Source organism: Rhodnius prolixus, unplaced genomic scaffold, assembly GCF_049639745.1.
Source record: "Rhodnius prolixus isolate KJV_2025 unplaced genomic scaffold, Rpr scaffold_2, whole genome shotgun sequence".
In the NCBI taxonomy this organism is placed as follows: Eukaryota; Metazoa; Arthropoda; class Insecta; order Hemiptera; family Reduviidae; genus Rhodnius; species Rhodnius prolixus.
In genome coordinates this window covers 34593194-34615079 of record NW_027411592.1, presented here as the reverse complement: position 1 = coordinate 34615079, position 21886 = coordinate 34593194, and the positions used below count along the sequence as shown (strand labels likewise).

The following is a 21886-nucleotide window of genomic DNA, read 5'->3' as shown; positions in this document are numbered from 1 at the left end:
TCTTTAAAAGGCGTCAAAGTTTATATAAAACTTTGGTAGATCTTTAAGTTATGTATGTTATTTTTACTTTATAAAGTGTTTCTTAATGCATTTCCGGGGAAGAGGTAGGTTTAGTGACGATTAGTAGGAGAAAGAATATTGCCAATTTCAATCTTAAGTAATCATATTTTTTGTTCCTTTTGGATTAATAAACCAGTTATCAAAAACGATGAATACTTTACCTGTATAATATTAAAAGAAAATAATGGTCACAAATTTGAAGAAAGTGATTGAGCATATCACTTTACTAAATTTTTGTGGTTATTAAGGGATGTTGGTGCATGAAATTTGGATGAACACTCACAAGTATTAAGGTTCCCATTTCAAAGCACCCTTGGCGCCATCTTCGAAAAAGTGAACTATCAATTGTAAAAAAAAGGGATACTCCCAGTAGAGGAAGGTTATCTTTATACTTCGATTTACACAACAATACATATAACCTCTCCTGAAAGTATGCTAGCGATAGGACCGCCCTTTATAGAAACTGGTGGCACTGTAGAGGGAATCTACCCCTACCCTCTCTCGCGGAAGTATCCTTTATAGAATTTTGGAAATTTAGTCCCAGTTGTGATTTTTAGCAAAATTAGATTAGATGCAAGATGGAACAATGCACAAAAATGATAGTTTAGAGGAAAGACTAACCATCCACTTTCCTAAACGTGCCGCCAAATATAAAATCTGAACTTGCTGAGATTTTTCTATTTTGAGTTACGGTGGACAGACAGATACAAATAGTTTAAAAATAGTTTTTCTTACTCTGGGGACTTTAACGGATATTTTTGGTAAAAAAAAAGTCAAAATGGAAATTTTCACAATTTAACACACAAATTTTTCCTTTACACACAATTACCTTCTCTTACTATAAAGAGGAAGAGAAAATGACGAATTTGTGACGTAAATTTCGGCAAGGGAAAGTGTTTAAAACCATTTTTTATATATTATTATTTTTTTTTTTAGAATAACTTATTTTTAATTTTTTTCGTAATATATTCTAGGAATCTAGGATTATTTTCCATTTAACTTTTTAATTATTATTGTAATTATTATTATTGTGATGTTTATTTATGTTATTTCCTTTCTTTGAGTTCATAAAAATTAAATAAAAATAATTAAGAAAACTTATCTCTTTGTATTAGTCAACTACTGTTATAAAGCTGACGATATCTCTAAGTAAACATAGCTATTCGCAAGCTGGTTATTCTAACATGTAAACAATAATATTTTTTTATTATTATTTTATTTTACTTTCAATTTCATCAATTAACCGGTGTTGGTTTTTTATGCCAGTAAATGGCAATTAACATAAAACACACTCAGCTATAAAATAGAAAGCCATGCCTCTCTCCTCAATTAGCCCAATTGTATTTTAATAATAAAGAACGATATTGTACACTGCCTTCGCAGTTTACTTATGTCCACAGTATTAACAAGATTCTAATGCTGTGCCTTCCTAGGATTTTAGCTTTTAGTGCCAATTTAATGATTTCTTTGCTGTGTATATTCAGGTAATGTGAATCTTTTTATTATCTCCACTATTTGGATACATTATTTACAATAGAAATTATAATGATTCTAAGAAATAGTACTTTTATTTTTTTAAATTACAATAAGAGTTGTTCAATGGTGGCTTTATCGCCGACAGATGTAGTTAGCAAGCACTACTGCACAAATACACCTGCTTGTGTTGCAAAATTTCTTGCTAGTCATCATCTCTTTCTGTTATGTTATTGTTCCTCGACATAGCAACATTTCTACCTTGGTTCATCAATGGACGATTGTTTTTATTTTAGACATATTTCCCTTCATTCATTATTTCTTCAAAACAAATAAAATTCTGCACTGACAAACATACACATTTTATGCTAAAATTCTGTAGGAATTTAAATTTTTATTTATTTTTCTTTTAAGCTTGAAGAAACTAAAAATCATGAGAGAAAATTTAAAAAATATAAATATACATGTTTTTGCCATAAAAATATTGTATAATTCTTAGCGCAATTTTTTTACTTTTATTTTAAGGCACTTCATTAAAAATCTGCGATCAACTTAGTTCACTGTCTGCCTTAGAATAGTGTTTCCTCGTTACAATCTCCGGAGAAAAGTAGTAGAGGCTTCTAAAAATAGAAAAAAAAAGAGCAGATAGCCAGGATTAAACCCGAGTACAGCCGATTGCTGTACATATACTGAGGGGAGGATTTTTTTTTTGCCTCGGGTCGTTTCAAAAAATGTGCCTGAATGAAACGGTCCAAGCCAAAATTTAAAACATCTAGAAGGAAGTTTTGGGTTCAAAACTTTCCTCTGAACTATCATTTAGATGAAATACGTGCTATACGGTATTATCATTTAGATTTATGTTATTTAGAAGTGAATTTCGAGTCTTTTGAGGAAGATCCCTGAAGGCTGTTTTCAAATTTCTTAAACTTTCACGCTAATGGTTCTAAGGCTTTACTCGAAACTTTGCATTTACTTTATATTCACTTAATTTTATTATTATTATTATTTCAAGTAAAATGCTTTGAACAATTCTGGGATAAGATGGGGATTGGCTTCAACTGTTGAGTTTGAAGAAAATACCTAAGTTAGAACCTTGAAAATTATAGTATAGAGCCTTGTGATTGACTTACTGTACACATAATTTTTTCAAGTAGAATTCTGTAAAATTTGGGCTTGAATCTGATGCCCTGGAGGGGTCAGTATTTGTTTTGTTAAATATACGTATACATAGCATTTCAAGTTTAATCAATACTGACGAAGCCATTTTCAAAAAAAAAAATACTTAAAAACTTTGAAACTTGTTGTGTAAAGTCGCTATTTCGGTTAACAGATTTACTTTAAAATGGAAATATAAAAGGCCGCTCTGCCACCGTGGCCTAATATTTCGAAATTATAAATTACCTAAATTTACAATTTACTTTTAAAAATTTAGAAAATGAAATTCTAAAATTATAAATAAAATACAGATTTTAGTTTTGTTAAGGGCTGGCCCTTAGATTTTCTCTTTCTAGGAGCTTCTTACAAGGATAGTTTGTCTCAAACGGGCGAACACTAAAAAAGTTACGAGCACTAATGATCTTAGGTGCGCCTTTTTTTTTTTTTTAAAAAAAAAAAATAAGGTAAAAAATAATAATAATAACAGTAACTCCTTACAATTAGAAATGCATTTTTTTTTGTTTTACTGGGATATGCAGCTTAGACTGTTATAAAAATATCGACTGAAAGGTAAGATGCAAAGCGCAATCGCCATGCTGCATTAGCAGATCACAGTAGACAATATTAAATTATTTTAGGCGCCACGGTAGCCGAGCGGTTAGAGGCGAGACCTGCGAAGCTAATATGTATTGTGGTACTGGGTTCGATTCCTAGTCTTTTAGGCCTTGGATTTTATTTAATGGTTAATAAAAGAAATTTACAGTAAAGTATGTTTGCTAGTTGCCTCCGTCCACGACACCTAATTGGTAGTTGGACGTTAAGCCCCGCCTGAAAAAAAATAAAATAAATAAATTATTTTATATCGCAATAAAAAATAATTTGTTTTATAAAATAAAGTTCCGAGCTCAAAACGAGCTATCGAAAAGTAATTAATTAGAGCTTGTAAGTGGTATTTATTTTTATTGAAATGAGTTTAATTTAAAAACAAAACTAAAATCTGTATTTTATTTATAATAGAATTTCATTTTCTAAATTTTTAAAAGTAAATTGTAAATTTACGTAATTTATAATTTCGAAATATTAGGCCACGGTGGCAGAGCGGTTAAGAGGCGAGATCTGAAAAGCTAATATGGATTGTGGTACTGGGTTCGATTCCCGGTCTTAGCCCTTGGATTTTATTTAATGGTTAATAAAAGAAATTTACAGTAAAGTATGTTTGCTAGTCGCCTCCGTCCACGACACCTAATTGGTTGTTAGACATAAAGCCCCGCCTGAAAAAATAGGCGATTACTTTACTTTACTACTAATTTCGAAATAAACATAGCCTTATACGTATTGCCATAATTTTGTCCTTTTATTAGATAAGGAAAGTGTTGCAATCATGTTAAATTTTGTATTTCTAATTTTCTTTGTGGAAATTCCCTTTTGAGGGCCTTTGTTCCCCTGAAAAAATGGTTTTAAAGAGAATGGTCTGTGCGTGGGTGTGTGGCTTGAGAATGGAGAAACTATCTATCCCGCCATGTTGGTATTTTGAAAATACAGATTTTCTAGTTTGTGTTTCCGCCGGGAATATTTGGTTTAAGATCGCCGGAGTCCGGAGATAGAAAATTGTTTTTAAAAACGTGCGTATGTCTATGGTATCTCAAATATTAAAAAATCTCCGATCAAGTCAAAAAGGTTGAGAAATATTGATCTACAGTATAACGTTAATGCTGAGAAATTCGGGTCTTAATCCATCTACTTGATTGTCTCCTCACTCCCTTCAATCAACTCCATCAAAATCTTTCTTTACAATTTTCGCCGCTGATACTATCATGTTCGCGGTATATTTACTTTCATTTTTATCTACTTCTTTTATATTAATTTGTGTTAATTATTTTTAATAGATGGAGATTTCGCTGCAAGGCCGGCCGGCCCTTCAAGCTACGCCCTGGCGTTTGCTTTAGTTTTAGAATTAATTGCTCTAACCCATTATAATGCCGCCAGCCATCCACTTTATTAGTTAAGATATCTATTGTGCCCTACATTTCACCGACATTTCTCCAGCTTATAGTCTTTAACGGTTATTGCACTTGAGTTATGCGCTGTCAGAAAGTGGTTAAGCCTCTTTACCTTCACATCGTCTGCTTGTGAACACAGTGTTCTGTCTCTTGGTTTAGATCCAATATTTCTCCCCTCCTCCGACATAGAAATTTATCTTTTGAGATTCCTTGAATTTGTTAAAAAAAATAATATTTTTAGCGTAGATTTATGTACACATAGTATATTACACGAGAGTGTTTGTGATCAGTATTTCGCAAAAGAATCGTAATGGCCAGAAATTTGCTTTTGTTACTTTTCTGGCACATTTTGATACCCTGCTTCTAAAACTTTTACCGGAATTCCCATGCGGCGAAGCAACCTTGCAAAAATGAATTTTAGTTTTCGCGATTTCTACTCCTTTGTCTTTTTTTTTCTTTCTACACCAGAGAGAGTGATTAATCTCTGATAATGGATAAATATCCGAAAGCGGTTAGGGATACTGTAAACATGAGTGCTAAGACGGATAAAATCCACCACTGCAGACCTAATCACATTTTCAACAAACCAGATATGTGTTTACAACTTACGTACATAACTACTTAATTTCTATAACTTTTCATAATTATAATTTTTCTTAACTGTTTTCACCCGTTCGACAGTTTCTGAATAATTTTTTCTAAGTTCTTCAGAGACAGGTAAGTTCTGTGAATTGCTTCTTCGTTGATATTACTGGCATTTAGTTTCAATGTTTCTATTTATCAAAAGAAAAAGAAGATGTATCTCTTTATACATTTAATTTTCTAAATCGAAGTGATTAATTATTTACTGGCTGGGGTCGTTGTAGTAGCTGAAGAATTCTTAAGGAACCAATAATAGTAAAGCCTGATACTACAATGATAGCTGAGTATATAGTGACTAACAATATAGTTAGTAAAATGGATTATAGTTCCCCATTTAGTAACCATTTCTTGTTATAAAACGCAAACAGACACTAATAATGTTTGAATAGAACTTTTAGAGGGGTGTTCATTTGTTTGGTTAAGAGCTAACCTTTTAAATTAATGATTCTACCTTACAAAAGTCACGAGCAGACAAGTACTCGCTTGGAATCAGCATTTTTAATTACTTACTCGTTCTATAAGACTAGTTGTTGAATGAGACATTTAATCGCTCTCACAAAACTACCAAATATTGACGTAACTGTTATACATATAACCTGCTAGGTTATAAATTGCAAAAAGTGCCGCATTGTTTTTTAATGTAGCAATAATAAGAAAACCTGGTTATTTCAATATAGTTCAATGATTTTTTTTTGTCTAGGTTTAAGGACATATATTTAATTACTTAATGATAATTAAGATTTTAAATTTAGTAATCTAGGAAAACATGGAAAGAATGAAGGAAAAGAGGAAATGAGAGGAAGATAACAATATATGTATTTACAAATGACAAATAATTTAATTCCCCTTCCGCTTGAATGTTTGTCTATTTCTAGACCTAGATATCGCAAGTTGGCTGCAGTGATTATTATTATTGTTATTATTAGAACAGAATAATAGTAATCTTTTTCCCTAAGGCACTGCAGCCATTGAACACCATGTAAAATATCCTAAAAAAAACTCTAGTAGATATCCCTCTTTACGAAACACTGGGTTCTAACCCACACTCGTTCTTACGACATGATCTCCTCTGGTTAATCATGCCAGAGGTTTCATAACGCAGCCTATGGCTTGCACCACTGACAAACTTTGAAGCTATTTCTACTTCCTTTACCTGGTACAGTCTGTACAGGAGTTCTAGATTTGGTTAACAAACGCTACTCTTGAAGAAATTAGGCAAGGTAACTAAGATTTTTCTCTTCCTTTTTTCGCGTCCAACAAAATGCACATGCACAGTAGCTATCATTATGGCTTACAATACGATGTGGTCTTACTTGCTTCTTGCTCTCGCGGCAATGCTGTCAGTGTGTCATTTTTGTTTCAAAACAAAATCGCATTGAATTTTGATGAGTCCTAATTGTAAATTTTCATCAACAGTTTCAACATCAACTGCAAGAGGAGAAGTGAATATTTGAAATTGGTTTTCATATTTATTAAAATCCAAAAATCTTCTTTTAAATTCGTTTTTTAATTATATAATTTGATTGGAATATTTTGAAAATTTCGAATTCAGCAATTTTTGTAGTAATGATTGGCTGCATTCAAAATGGGTTAAATTTTCTTTTTGAAGTTGTTTTACCCAAAGTAAATAATAATTTGTATTTCAATGACAGGTGGGAGTACCAAAATTTTATAACTAATTATCAATCAACAAATTTCCCAATTTTTTGGAAGAAGGCACAAAACTAGGTTGGCATGGGCAGTCAGTCCACTCCGTGTCTAGACCTGCGGACCAGTTACCAAAGGGGACCGACCATAAGGAATGCCTTGAACAGCATTAGGATCAACTTGTGGCTCTAAGAAACTTTTCTCTTCAGCATAAAACTATGGGGCCTTAGAAGGAAGGAGATTCTCGCTTAGAACGGCTGTTAGGTCCTTGCCACCTGGCTCAGTGCATAACATTGCGACCTCTCTCATCGGCCACAAAATAGGTAGAAGCACGCCAGATTGGAAACTTATATGCTCTAAGTAAATACTAATACCTGCTTCTTGGCACACTAGATCAAGGAAATAAAAGGCGAAACTTGAGCCCGGACAGAGCAAGCTATTGATTGTGGTCTGTAAGGAAAGAACACGGCTTGGAAGCCAGCAGAGCAAAAGAGGAAGAGTTCGGACATCAATGATGTTATTGATGTTTTATTGCTGATTTCATCTATATTATCATATATGTAAACGGTAAAGCTAATATGTATTGTGGTACAGGGTTCGATTCCCGGTGTTAGGCCTTGGATTTTATTTAATGCTTAATAAAAGAAATTTATAGTAAAGTAAGTTTGCTAGTCGCTTCCGTCTACGTCACCTAAATGGTAGTTAGACGTAAAGCCCTGCCTGAAAAAATAGGCGATTACTTTACTTTACTTACTTTAATTACTCATTTATGTAAATTAATATTGAAATTTAGTGTACGACCTTTATACTCTTTGTGAGCTTTTGTTCGTGCACATACTGCCGTCAATCCCAGCATGATAATTGATCCTAAGGACAACCACGAACAAGAAGCCGACATTAGTTCTAATATCAAGGTCACTGCCATGGCAGATGACTAATGTTTCCTTGGTAATGTGTTATAACTTTCAAGGAGCTATTACAGCCTGTACACAGTGTATTATCATGTACAAGTTTCTAGTCTGTCACACGGTAAAGATAGCATCTACAGTTTTATATTCTTATTTTTCTGGCAAGAAAGACCTTGTCTACAAAATGTTAGGTTTCTTACAAAGGAAGTTGAATTCATAGAGAAATTATTTTTTTTTATTTTACTTCTAATTTTATTTAATTTTTCTTAAAAGGTGCGTCTATATCTGAGGTAATTGGCGCACAGAGCTTTTTTCAGCGAACTGCCTGCCTGTGAACAGTGTTCTCTCGTTGCAGGTAACACTGTCTCTCGCTGGACAGTGAGCTGTATAAGAAGTTCCTAGAAAATTTATTATTTCCAAAAGAGCTTAAGCGGTATTATGTAGCAGTGATGCTATTTCTTTTCTGAAATTATCGTGGTAACAAATTTCTTTAAGCTTTGAACTTAAGTTTAAGTTTTGTTGTCGTTAGTATGAATACAGAATGAAGTAGATCTATACTACAGAATAAATGCTGCTTAATAACACCCAAATAATATTTCTACTGAAAGAATATGATTATGAATCTGTTACCAGTTTTGCATAAAATTTATTTCTTTTAGCGTCTAAGTTAAAAAATTATAGCTAATATACAGAGTGATCCATTTAAAACGCACCAATCGCTAATATCTTTTTAGGAAAGCGGAATTTCGAAAAAACCCACGAAGTAAACTATATTTTTTTTTTCGGTATAGTTTTCAAATTTTCTACTCCCGATGCTGTATCTTTATTTTTGGGGGAGTTACGGCCAAAAACCTCTTTAGGGTTTCATAAGGACCACTGGTTTTAACAATGATTATGAAAACTACATAAAAAATTGTGAAAAATGACGTTGACCCCGTTTCGATATCCCTAATATTAGTTGAGATATTTAAGATCAAAGTTACAATTTTATCTATTCGCGAACGGTTTTCAATATTAATTTTCCTCCAGAAATACACGTTTTGGGAGGTCCTCTGACTGCAAAAAATGTTATTGGTGACGCAAAGTAAAAAAATAATAATAATTGAAGATGTTAAAACATGAAGTGTAATGTCATGGTTATGGGTGAATCAGGATAAATTTGTTTTATCATCAAATAAAAGGAACCGTCACATCATTTTAATGCATCCCATATGCAAGACTTCTTGACCTATGATTAAGGTAAAAATATCTTAGCAGTGTTGGTCTAGTGGTCAAGAGCGTGGTTTTCTAAGTGGGAGATCTCCAATTCGAATCACGCGCATGACTAAACGTTATTTAAAAAAGTTTTATGATTTTTTAAGTAATAAGAATGATTGCAAACGCGGGATTCGAACTGGGAATCTCCACTTAGAAAACCACGCTCTTGACCACTAGACCAACACTGCTAAGATATTCTTACTGAAATCATAGGTCAAGAAGTCTTGCATACGAGGTACATTAAAATGATGTGATGATTGCTTTTATTTGATGATAAAACAAATTTATCCTGATTCACCCACAACCATTTACATGACACTACATGTTTTAAAATCTTCAATTATTATCACTTTTGTTCTCCAGATTTCTTTCTTCAAGAGGCTACTTGGCCTGGTCCGATCGACCCCCTCTGTGGCGGTTCGGCTCGAGACCGGGGTTTCACCGATGGCTTGTGAGGTCTTTAGGAGTGTTCTGGGATGGCTTAGCCGTTTGGGCCGTATGGACGACAAAAGAATACCAAAATTTTGTTTTAATAAGTTGCTGGAGACACACAGTCGTGGGGGGGGGGGGTGGACCCCAAGTACAACTGGGTAACACAAGTTGACGAACTGCTTAAGATAACGGGCTGCTCAGAACTGATTAAACTGAACCAGATAGATGCAATATCAAAGCGGTGTATAAATCAGGCAGTATTAATGGCCAAGAAACATCTTCGGGAGAAAGACTTGACACTCCTCAGCGAGTCCAATTTTAGTACTTTTTACAAAAGCTTCACATTAGTTGATGGGCCGCAGCCGTACCTCTTATTGCACAATATTCCATTCAGGATGATCCGAATGATAGCCGAACTAAGATTAGCGGGAAGGCACTTTGTAAAATTCATTTTAAAAAATAATGTGTGCATGGTTAAGACTGATCTGGTTTGCGAATGTTGTGGAGTGCCTGATGATATGGTGCATATACTCTTGCATTGCCCTAAATATCACGACCCAAACCAACATCCTACATTTCCCGACTTAAATTGTTTAAATAGGTGTGAAGTGATAAATTCTTGTACTTTATTAGAAAAAATATTTACTCTTAGAGGTTACAAATAATTTCGGCTTACCTGTTTTAATTATTTATTTATTTTTATTTATTTTCTGCATATCAAGTTACAACAAAAGAAAATTTACAACAAAAATAATACCAAAAAATAAAATAAAATAAATAAAACAAATCATACTTCTATTCACATCTATGCACATAGACAATGGATAAAATCCGTCTGTCAAGTCTGTATTTTAAAGAAAGTGTTTTTAAATAAATACCGTATAAAATACAATAAACAATTAATTAATAAATTGAAATTAAATAATAAATGTGTAACACATTTTAAATAATAATGATTAATTAACAGTTTCTTTTTCTTTTCTTCCTTATCTCTTCTAATTTTTTTTTTTTAAATATATAACAAAAATTAATTACTTTTTACGCCCTCGAAAATATAATTGCAAATAAACAAACAACATTTCAGTAAAAAAATGAAATAAATAAACATATACCCTTTCTAACAAAACAAATACAAAAACAAAAGAATAGCCGAAATAAATAATGGCTCAAAATTTAACTTCATAAAATAAAATCATAAAATAAAATAATCCTCCTATGCCCTTTACCAATTAAATTCATTTATTAATTCATTTCTGTAATAACTGGCTTGCCTTAAGTACATAACGAGATTTGACCAGTTTCCACCATTTAACAAATTAAAAACCTCTTCCTTAGACAATTTTTTCTTTTTTAACCATTTGACCCTCCATTCAGATAGAACGGTACACACCCCAATGAAGTGATATGTATCCTCTTTTTCACTGGAATTACACAGTGAGCATCTAACTGTATTGTCTCGTTTCCAGTGTTTAAAATTCAGATTTAGGGATTTAGTTCTAGCCTTACAAATCCATCTCATCGTATATAAATCACTACCATCATTCAAATATATAGTGCCGTCCCCGACAGAACAAAGCTTACCGTACAATTCATACCTTGATTGCATACAGTTATTTAAGGCTTCTTCTTTTTGAACTTTTGTTACATCTTGCCTCAAACTTTGTGATTTTTGCCGCAATGATGGGATATTTGACAAAGGTAAATGTGCTGCACCCAACTCCCCCCATTTTTTATACCAGTATATATTCCTTTTAATAGTCTCATTACACATAATGTGGGGCAAACGAATGGAAGGCATTTCTAAAACTTTTAGTATATACTTGAAGTGAAGCTTCAAAGTATAAGAATATATAGAATCAATTCCGGTTTCAAAATCAACTATATAATTTGGGGTACACCGGGGAAGTGATAATAATTTCTTTATAAAGTACCTTCTAAATTTTTCTAAACAGTCATAAGGCTCAAATCCCCAGACTTGAGACCCATAGCTGACTACTGAACGAGAAACAGAATGAAATACTTCTAACTTGGTGGAGTAGGGAATATCCTTTTTCATCATTAAGTTATGCCAAGTAGTGTTCAGCCCAAATTTTGCATGACTAATTCTTTCTAGAAAATGCTCGCTAAGAGATACTTTTGAGGAGATGGTTATACCAAGGTATTTATAAGAATTTACAATATCGATTTGTCGCCCCTCTAAATACCACTTTTCAAATCTTGAAAGTTTACCACCATTTCGGAACACTACGACTTTCGATTTTGCTAAATTTATATTCGTATGGTATTGAATCAATTCCTGGGGCTTTGTTATTTTTCGCTTTTCAAAGAACATCTTTCAATTCTAGTAGTGTAAACTGTTTATCTAAATCTGAATTAGACCAGAACGGTTCGGCATAGAGAATTACGGCATTAGTTACTGAAGGGTTTAACAATTCCTGAAAATAGTTCATAAATTGGATCTTAGATATATTCGACTCATTAATATAATTACTAACTTTAAATTGCTTTATTAGTTTCCAGTAGTCTTTCGAATCTCTCACATTTTTAAATTTATCTTTTAAACTTACAATATATTTTTTCCTTTTATTTTGGCATACCTGTTTGAAACTACTGTTCGCTTCAAGGTATAATTGTCTCACATAAGTATTATTATGTTTTCTAAAGATCTGTAAAAATCTAAATGAACGCTTGCGATACTTTTTACATTCGTAATCAAACCATATTTGTTTACCGATTTTAGCGATATTTGGATTATATATTTGGTTACCGTAGTGGGAACAATCTACAATACAGTTTAACAACGCATCTAGTTTTTCTTCCGGCTTAATATGTTGTTTTGCCAGCAGCCCTATTTTCTTACTCAATTTTAGTTTAAAATGTTGTTCGTCTTGGTTTGACCAGAGCAATTTTGAAAGCATGCGATGTTTGCTAATATTGTTTAACAATTGTTTGTACTCGAAGGTAATCATAATTGGCATGTGGTCAGAATAAATTTCTGGAATTACCTCAAAATCAGAAACCAGGTTTAACAAATTAGGACTGACGCAACAAAAGTCAATTACTGAATTACCTCTATCTGAAATAAAAGTAAATTCTCCGTTACTGTCACCCTTGGTACGGCCGTTTAATATAACAATGTCCGAATCTTCACAAAACTGTAAAAATAATTTACCCCTATTATTCAAACATAATTTTTTTGAATTCCTAAAACTTTCTACAATACACTTTTCTTGTGCAATACAATCAGGTAAGCTTTGTCCGTCAGCAACTCTTGCATTCATGTCCCCTATCACCACACTATTACAATTTATGGTTTCCATCACATTATTTAATTTGTTAAAATCTGAATCCCAGTGTGAAAAATTAAGATATACTGGTATTAAATAAAATTTCTGGTCATAAGCGATAATCTCGATAACATCATAATCAAGAATTTTAACAAATTTACAATTTAAATTCGGATAAATATTAGATTTGTAAGCTAATAACATACCTCCACTAGGTCTTCCAAATTTATTTAATCTTTTTGCACCCAGCCAGTTAAGTTTAAAGCCATGAAAATATTTACTAAATCTATGACACTCCTCACTAACTAAGAAAGTTTCATACAGCAATATAATTTCATATTGTTTTAAAAACTCAAAAAAAGAAACATCATTAAATTTACTAAACAAGCCATGAACATTATATGAACATATTTTAAATTTGTTTGTTATGCACTTACTTGTGTTAACCTGACAGACGTCTTTAAATTATACAACTTGTTTATTACAGACATTTACTGAGGTTGTTTCTCTAAAAGAACTTTGGTCTTCTTTCTTCTGTTTATCTTCTCCCAGCTCTTCTTTTCTTAAATTTAACTTCTCAGCTGATACTTCACTCAATAACTTTTGAATAACTGTGGAAAAATCGTAATTCGTAATTTCTTTTAATTTACTTATTCCACACTCTCTGCCAAAAATAAGCCCTTCTTCCTCTATCCAATGAAATCTGGAATTGTTAATAAATAAATTTTGATTCCATACTGATACTTGCAATTTAGGGTTTGTTTCTTTTATGCATTTTCTCAGATATAAAAGTTTTCTTTTTATATCTCTCTGCAACCCTGTGAGATCTTTCTCCACTGATATTCCCGTTCCCCTCAGTATTCTGGCGTTTTTTAAAATGTTCATCCTTTCCGCTTCTTTTGGAAATTCCGCTAGAATGATTTTCTTACTGGCATTTTTATTACCTAAAGGCTGAGCTCGATTTATTGTAATATCTTCTGGAGTGTTTAATAGATTCAAGCACAAGTTTTTTACCTTTTGTAAACAGTTTTCTTCAGGGCTCATTATAATACCTTTAAAAATTAAATTTTTTCTTTTCACTTCCCTTTGAGTAAATTCCATCTGACTTCTTAATTTCCTATTTATGTCTTGTTGCTTTTTTATTTCTAATTTCAGGGTGGAATGTTCATGACGAAGAAGCTCCAACTGGGCGGAGAGGATAGAAATATCTTGTTTTGTCGCCATATTTTTCAACTTTAAGTCAAATAGCTCACTTAACTGATTCACATTCATATTTCCTACCTGTTCCATTGGGCTTGCCATGATGTATTTTTCCCTTCTCTTAACTTCCTCCTCAGTTTCCGGAGAACTATTACTCCTCTGTCTTTTACCTTTTGATAGTTTTGGAGGGTAAAAATCCTCAGAATTTTTGCTCATAAATAATTTAATGTAATGAAGTTTTCTAATTCAATTTAATTTGCTATAGACAAATAACATGTATCAATATATAAGTGCAATTTTTTCTTCTTTTTTTTTTTTTTTTATTTTTTTTATTTTAATTCTTCAGAATTAAGATCTAATTAGAAAAAAGTAAAACCACTTCTCAAAAGTTCGGCACAAATGTAACTGAAGAGCAAGCTCAAGCCAAAGTTCAACTGGCCTTGAAACTTCCCCACCACAATTCCTATCACGAATTTGCAGATTTGTGCATTAAATTTCATCAATTAATTTTTGTTAATTACTCACTTATTTTAAGTTCTTAGGTGGTAATTATTTTCTGAATCAAAGGTCTTTTCATATAGAAAACTATTATCCAAAAATTTTTCCGCAAAAGTCACTTTAACACAAAGAAAAAAACACTTTAACTTAAGAGAGGCAACAGCACGTCTTACCTCGTTCGCTACTAAATACAGACTCCTTACCTGTTTTAAATTCAGTAAAAATCTTAAATTTATATATTTTTATTTACTTTGCAATTGGATTGTATAATTACAAAAAAAACTACTCTTGTAACCAGCTGAAGCTGTATACAATAAAAAAAAAAAAAAAAAAAAATATTACTTTTGTTCTTACAAAAGTACAAATAACATTTTTTGCAGTCAGAGGACCTCTCAAAACGTGTATTTCTGGCGGAAAATTAATACTGAAAATCTAACACGAATAGAAAAAATGGTCTTAAATATCTCGACAAATATTTCAAATATAAGAAACGGGATCAACGTCTTTTTTTACAGTTTTTAATGTGGTCTTCATAATCATTGTCAAAACCCGTGGTCCTTATGTAACCCCGATCAGTTTTTTGGCCATAACTCCGCCAAAAATAAAGATACAGCATCGGGGGTGGAAAATTTGAAAACTAGATCGAAAAAAACATATAGTTTACTTCGTGGGTTTTTTTTTCGAAATTCCGCTTTCCTAAACAGTTATTAGCGACTGGTGCGTTTTAAATTGATCACCCTGTATATTATATATGTGTGTAGTGTGTTTCTGTGAATGTATGTGTGTGTCAGTTGGTATATTAATTATTTTGACCAATAAAATATTCTAAACTTAGAAAGTCCAACTTAAAAAAAAGCATCTACGGAGTGTCACTCCCGTTTAGATTTCTTTTTATTCATTCCAAATTATTTTTAGCAGTTTCCGTTTTGTAAGTAGCACAATCTGGTAATTTAGGTGTTGATGTTTTCCTTTCGAAATGTTAACTGTAAATATAAAAATTAAAAAATAAAAAAAGAAGACTCAAATCGTGTCCATAAAGAGGAACTGGTGCTGTAAAACCAGTATAGCTAAAGCATAACAGTCCTCAATTTTTATAAAATAAATTTTTTCCCAAAAGCTGGGAAAACTAAACAAACTGCAATTGTAAAAACTGCTTTGTTCAAGTTTTTAAAATAATTATAATTAAATAATTTTTATTTATTCAGTTAGTGATTAATTTAAAAAGAAAAAAATGATTTAAGGCGTGTAAACATCTCTAAGTTATTGGTGCCCTGAGCTTTTTTGTAAGTACGAGGGTCGTTTGAAAAGTCCGTGCAAAGTCAGAGAGATAGCACCACTGGCGCGTATCGAGGTTATGTTTAGTTAGTAGCATCTCTTGGAAGAACACACACCAAGTTTCAGCCAGATCGGTCTATTTCTTTGTGTTTGGCATTCGTTTGAATCGAGGAAGTCGAGTGATTTTCAAAAAATGGACGAAAAAGAATTTCGTGTGTTGATTAAACACTACTTTATGAAAGGCAAAACGCCTCAGGAGACTAAAGAGAAGCTTGATAAACATTATGGTGACTCTGCACCTTCGATTAGAACAGTTTATAAGTGGTTTCAAAATTTTCGGAGTGGCCATATGGGCACAAGTGACGCTGAACGTTCTGGACGCCCTGTTGAGGTTACTACTCCAGAAATCATTGATAAAATCCATGATATGGTGATGGATGACAGAAGAGTGAAGGTGCGTGAGATTGCTAGTGATGTGGGCATCTCGAATGAACGGGTACATAATATTTTGCATCAACATTTGGACATGACAAAGCTATCCGCAAGATGGGTGCCGCGATTGCTCACGCTTGACCAAAAACGAAATCGTGTAAAGTGTTGCAAGGACGGCTTGCAGCTGTTCCAGAAGAATCCGCAGGACTTTAAGCGTCGTTTCGTCACTGTGGATGAAACCTGGATACATCACTACACTCCTGAGACCAAAGAACAATCTAAACAATGGGTTACCAAGGGGGAATCTGCGCCAAAAAAGGCGAAGACCGTTCCTTCGGCCGGAAAGATTATGGCGACTGTCTTTTGGGATTCGCAAGGAATAATCCTCATCGACTATCTGGAAAAGGGTAAAACTATTACAGGTGCATATTATTCATCGTTATTGGACCGTTTGAAAACCGAGCTGCAAGAAAAACGCCCACGATTGACCCACAAAAAAGTCCTTTTCCATCACGACAACGCACCAGCTCACACCTCAGCAGTTGTGGTCGCAAAATTAATGGAAATAGGGTTCCAACTCGTTTCACATCCCCCCTATTCTCCAGACTTGGCTCCCTCGGACTACTATTTGTTCCTCAATATGAAGAAATGGCTGGCGGGAAAAAGATTTTATTCAAACGAGGAGGTGATTGCAGAAACGAATGGCTATTTCTCAGACTTGGACAAATCCTATTATTCGGAAGGGATCAACAAACTAGAGCAGCGTTGGACGAAGTATATAAGCCTAAAAGGAGACTATGTTGAAAAATAGAAAAGGTTTACCCCAAAAAATTAAGTAGTTTTTATTTTCGCACGGACTTTTCAAACGACCCTCGTACACTACCGGCATCTGGACAGTGTTCTCTCAATATAGACAACACACGTTTTAGGACAGTGAGCTGTAAGAAGCTCCTAGCCTAGAGAAAAATACTGAGGGCCAGCAACTGGATTCGAACCCCGGATCTCCGCGTGGGAATCCAATACGCTAAACGCATAGCTAATCCCTTTCCCAAAATGATTAAATTAATTGACACCTATTTGGTAGCTGGACGTTAAGCCCCGCCTGAAAAAATAGGTGATTACTTTCCTTTACTTACTGTAATGATTAAATTGTTCACCTTTGAATAAACGCATTTTCAGATGTAAGTAAATTTTGTAGATAAAGTACGTATTACATGTTATGATAATTTGCATGCTTGTGTACAAGAACGCCGTTGTCAGAGGGAGCTTGTGAGGCCCTATATTCCTACCCAAAAAATTAATGGAAAATATAGTAAAATTAATGAAACATGGAGAATCTATGAAACAAATACTTTTATATGCGAAAGACGCCAAAATTAAATCTATTTTGTATATTCCATTAATAAACTTCCGTACTTCATTACATTACTTCCGTAAACAGTAATGCAATAACACTAATGCAATCTGCAAATATATTCTTACGAGATCACTCCCTAGCACCACACAGACGATATGAAGTTTTTGATTTCAAATTGCACTTGAAAGCCTACACCATTTGGCCTTTTTTTTCCGTTGAGTTCGTTGGATTGTTGATGCGATCAAAGTACTGGTTTGTTACGAAATTCTGGACTCTCAAAGATCCTATTTGAAATGCCTCTCTTCGCTTTGTTTTTTATTGTAAGAATAAAAAAAAATCTCCAAATTACAAGGTTATGTACCCTGCAAGTTAGATTAGTTTATCCTCAAAATTCTATCCATCTTTCGTGCTGACAATCAAAAAACCTTTTCATTAATTTCAATATTTTGCAGTTGCATTTAAGTGACCAGCCATAAAAACACTGAAGACCTTATAGCGAACATATTAGTTCACTCACTGAAGACCCATGAAGTTGCAGTTGTATAAACCTGCAGCTAAAACGTACAATTTTTAAATGAAGATAATTTTGTGCAACTTTTTTTTGAAGACTTTCAAATAATATCTTTTATGGCTTAAAAAAAACATCTGAAATTGTATAATAGCTAGAAGTATGAAGTAAATAAGGTGCCTCTTTTTTAGAACCCATTTCTAACAAACTGCAGGATGAACAGGTTAACAAAATTCTTAGCCATCTGACCATCACTTCACCTATTAACCCTAAAACCTGATTACCTTCCCAAGCTGCACTAGGGATCTTTTTTTTTTGACTAAATCTCTTTCATTCGTGCTTATCTTTCTCCCTCTCTAGAAGAAGCTGTTAAGTGTTAAATGGATAACGAAATGATGCTTTCACTTCACACCAATACACTTGCAAAGTTCAACCGCTCGTGGGATTAACATTAATATATCAAATAGGAATGAGGTCGTTAAATTTGAATCTTTTTAATAGAGGAAAACTAGAAATAGTTATAATTTTAGACAAGGTGGAAGTAAGCCATCAAATGTTTTTTAAGATTACTAATAGTTGCGCCTTGCTGAAAAGTTAACGAGGAATTCTGTCATGAATTTTGGATCTATGAAAATATATGATCTATAATCTTATTTATTAGTTATTTATAAGATCTGGACCTCATTCAAAAACAAAGAATAATTTCTAATCGAGGGAAAATAAATACTCTTTGAAATGAGAATTTTAATTAACAAAATTCTGATGCGTACATTATGAAAATTGATTTTGTAAAAACTAAGAAATACTCTCTAGTAATAAGTTCCATTACTAATAATGAGTTTTGTAAACTTTTATTTATTCTTTGCTGCCTTTAGCGTACCTTTTGTTGCCTTTAGCGTACCTTTTGTTGCCTTTAGCATACCTTTTGTTGCCTTTAGCATACCTTTTGTTGCCTTTAGCGTACCTTTTGTTGCCTTTAGCGTACCTTTTGTTGCCTTTAGCATACCTTTTGTTGCCTTTAGCATACCTTTTGTTGCCTTTAGCATACCTTTTGTTGCCTTTAGCGTACCTTTTGTTGCCTTTAGCATACCTTTTGTTGCCTTTAGCATACCTTTTGTTGCCTTTAGCGTACCTTTTTTTGCTTTTAGCATACCTTTTGTTGCCTTTAGCGTGCCTTTTGTTGCCTTTAGCATACCTTTTGTTGCCTTTAGCATACCTTTTGTTGCCTTTAGCATACCTTTTGTTGCCTTTAGCGTACCTTTTGTTGCCTTTAGCATACCTTTTGTTGCCTTTAGCATACCTTTTGTTGCCTTTAGCATACCTTTTGTTGCCTTTAGCGTACCTTTTGTTGCCTTTAGCGCACCTTTTGTTGCCTTTAGCGCACCTTTTATTGCTTTTAGCATACCTTTTGTTGCCTTTAGCGTACCTTTTGTTGCCTTTAGCATACCTTTTGTTGCCTTTAGCATACCTTTTGTTGCCTTTAGCATACCTTTTGTTGCCTTTAGCGTACCTTTTGTTGCCTTTAGCATACCTTTTGTTGCCTTTAGCATACCTTTTGTTGCCTTTAGCATACCTTTTGTTGCCTTTAGCATACCTTTTGTTGCCTTTAGCGTACCTTTTGTTGCCTTTAGCGCACCTTTTGTCGCCTTTAGCGCACCTTTTATTGCCTTTAGCGTACCTTTTGTTGCCTTTAGCATACCTTTTGTTGCCTTTAGCATACCTTTTGTTGCCTTTGGCATACCTTTTGTTGCCTTTGGCATACCTTTTGTTGCCTTTAGCGTACCTTTTGTTGCCTTTAGCGTACCTTTTGTTGCCTTTAGCGTACCTTTTGTTGCCTTTAGCGTACCTTTTGTTGCCTTTAGCGCACCTTTTGTTGCCTTTAGCGTACCTTTTGTTGCCTTTAGGTACCTTTTATTGCCTTTAGCGCACCTTTTGTTGCCTTTAGCGTACCTTTTGTTGCCTTTAGGTACCTTTTATTGCCTTTAGCGCACCTTTTGTTGCCTTTAGCGTACCTTTTGTTGCCTTTAGGTACCTTTTATTGCCTTTAGCGGACCTTTAGTTAGATCGATGTAGATTTGGTTTAACTCATCGTTCCTTTCCTTAAGCTTAGAGTTATGCTATAGTTAGCCTGTTTTAAATCTCCACTTCTTTCTAAGCCAAACATAAAGTAAGTTTAGTCTTTCTTCTACTTTTTGTTTTTGAAATATTTTGTTCACAAAAACTAATTTCAAAAAAATCTAGTTTTCTTCACTCACGGAAAATTTGAAACGATTACATTATTTCCATTACCAGAGATAAGAGAAAATTAAAAAAAAACAGTGTTTAGTTTATAACAATAAATGAACGTGCTTAATATTCAACAGGCTCATAATATTAGAGAAAAATAACACTAACTACAAATTGATTTCTGATTACAAATCATTTACATATCGATATAATTCACATGTGTGCAGCGTACAGATAGAGTTAGTAAAGTTTTAAATATTATTAAGAGGCGGCTGGAGCCTTTGTTATAATAACTGAGCTGGGTCATTAACCTATGTTAAACTTGCCGTGCTCACCACACTAAAGCAAGCTCTTAACTCTCAGATTTGGTCCTCGTCTCGGATATTGTTGCGTTCCTTTTAAATCAACTAACTACATAATATGAACACACAAATTGTACTCCAATGTGTACACATTCTAATTCATGGTTTCGCTAATTACTAAATATAGTTTAATGGTAACTGCAAGTATGTACTTAAAATATAATTGTGCCTTACTTACGTTATTTTATCCAATCTAACTGTGTATAACCCAACAAGCAGTTAGTTGTTAGTTTTTCCTGTTTCATATCTACATATTTCTTGACTGAATTTTAATTGTGTTAACTATGATAATTATTGAATTACATTTTTTTTTAATTAGCATGAATAAACATACATTTATTCTCTTATTATTTAAGAAAGAACACGTTAATACTTATTGTAATTACTCCAATTATAATTATAATACTAGTTTCTTTCAAACCCAGCATTTTGGTTAAGCGTTGCGCTGAGATTGGAGTGGAGAGACCATAGTGAAGGAGGATCAACATCTCCTCAAAGAGTATCTGCCGAAGCACAATACTATGACTCAGATAGGTGCCTTGCGAGCTTGCCAGAAACCTTGCCTTGGTGTCGCACTCCTCTCCGTACTTCAAATACAACCCGCTTCCGTTGCTTGAAAACCCTCTTGAGACTTCTCAACTGGAGTTGTTGTTGTTGACCAACCAACCATCCCGTCAACAAATGCTCATACAGATGATTATATGAAATGTCAAAGAGCAGGGACGAGTATTTTGTATTGATATCTCTGTCAGGGATGCTGCCAATATAGCTCGTGCATATTAAACAAAAAAACATCTAAACATAAAGCTTTAGCAGATAGAAATGAAGCCTTAAGGAAAAGAGTCTCCAAAGTAGAGACAATCCTGTTGTTAGTCTGGGATAAGACTAGCACCACTTAATCTACTTGAGGTGCTAAGAAAGTTGGGACTTAAGGTATCTCTTGCATTCGAGTTGCAGCTAGCAGTGACAATCTTGCCTCATGCCAAATTTTGAGGAAGATCATACAATGTAAATGGTTCAGTAGCCCCCAAGATCTCTTCCACAGCTCAAAATTACAGCAATCTTCATATCTCTGGAGCCACCAAGTCTCAGACCTGCCGGCTAATTTAGTCGAGGATAAATAATGACAAATACAATAAGAAAAAGTAACCTATTAAGAAATTGTAA

The 21886-nt window shown here is 33.5% G+C and overlaps 1 protein-coding gene across 5 annotated transcripts in view; it reads left to right on the top strand.

Moving 5' to 3' along the window:
- Positions 1-21886, top strand: part of LOC141450533 (uncharacterized) — a 248211-nt gene that overhangs the window by 946 nt on the left and 225379 nt on the right. The gene's annotated exons all lie outside the window — the stretch shown is intronic.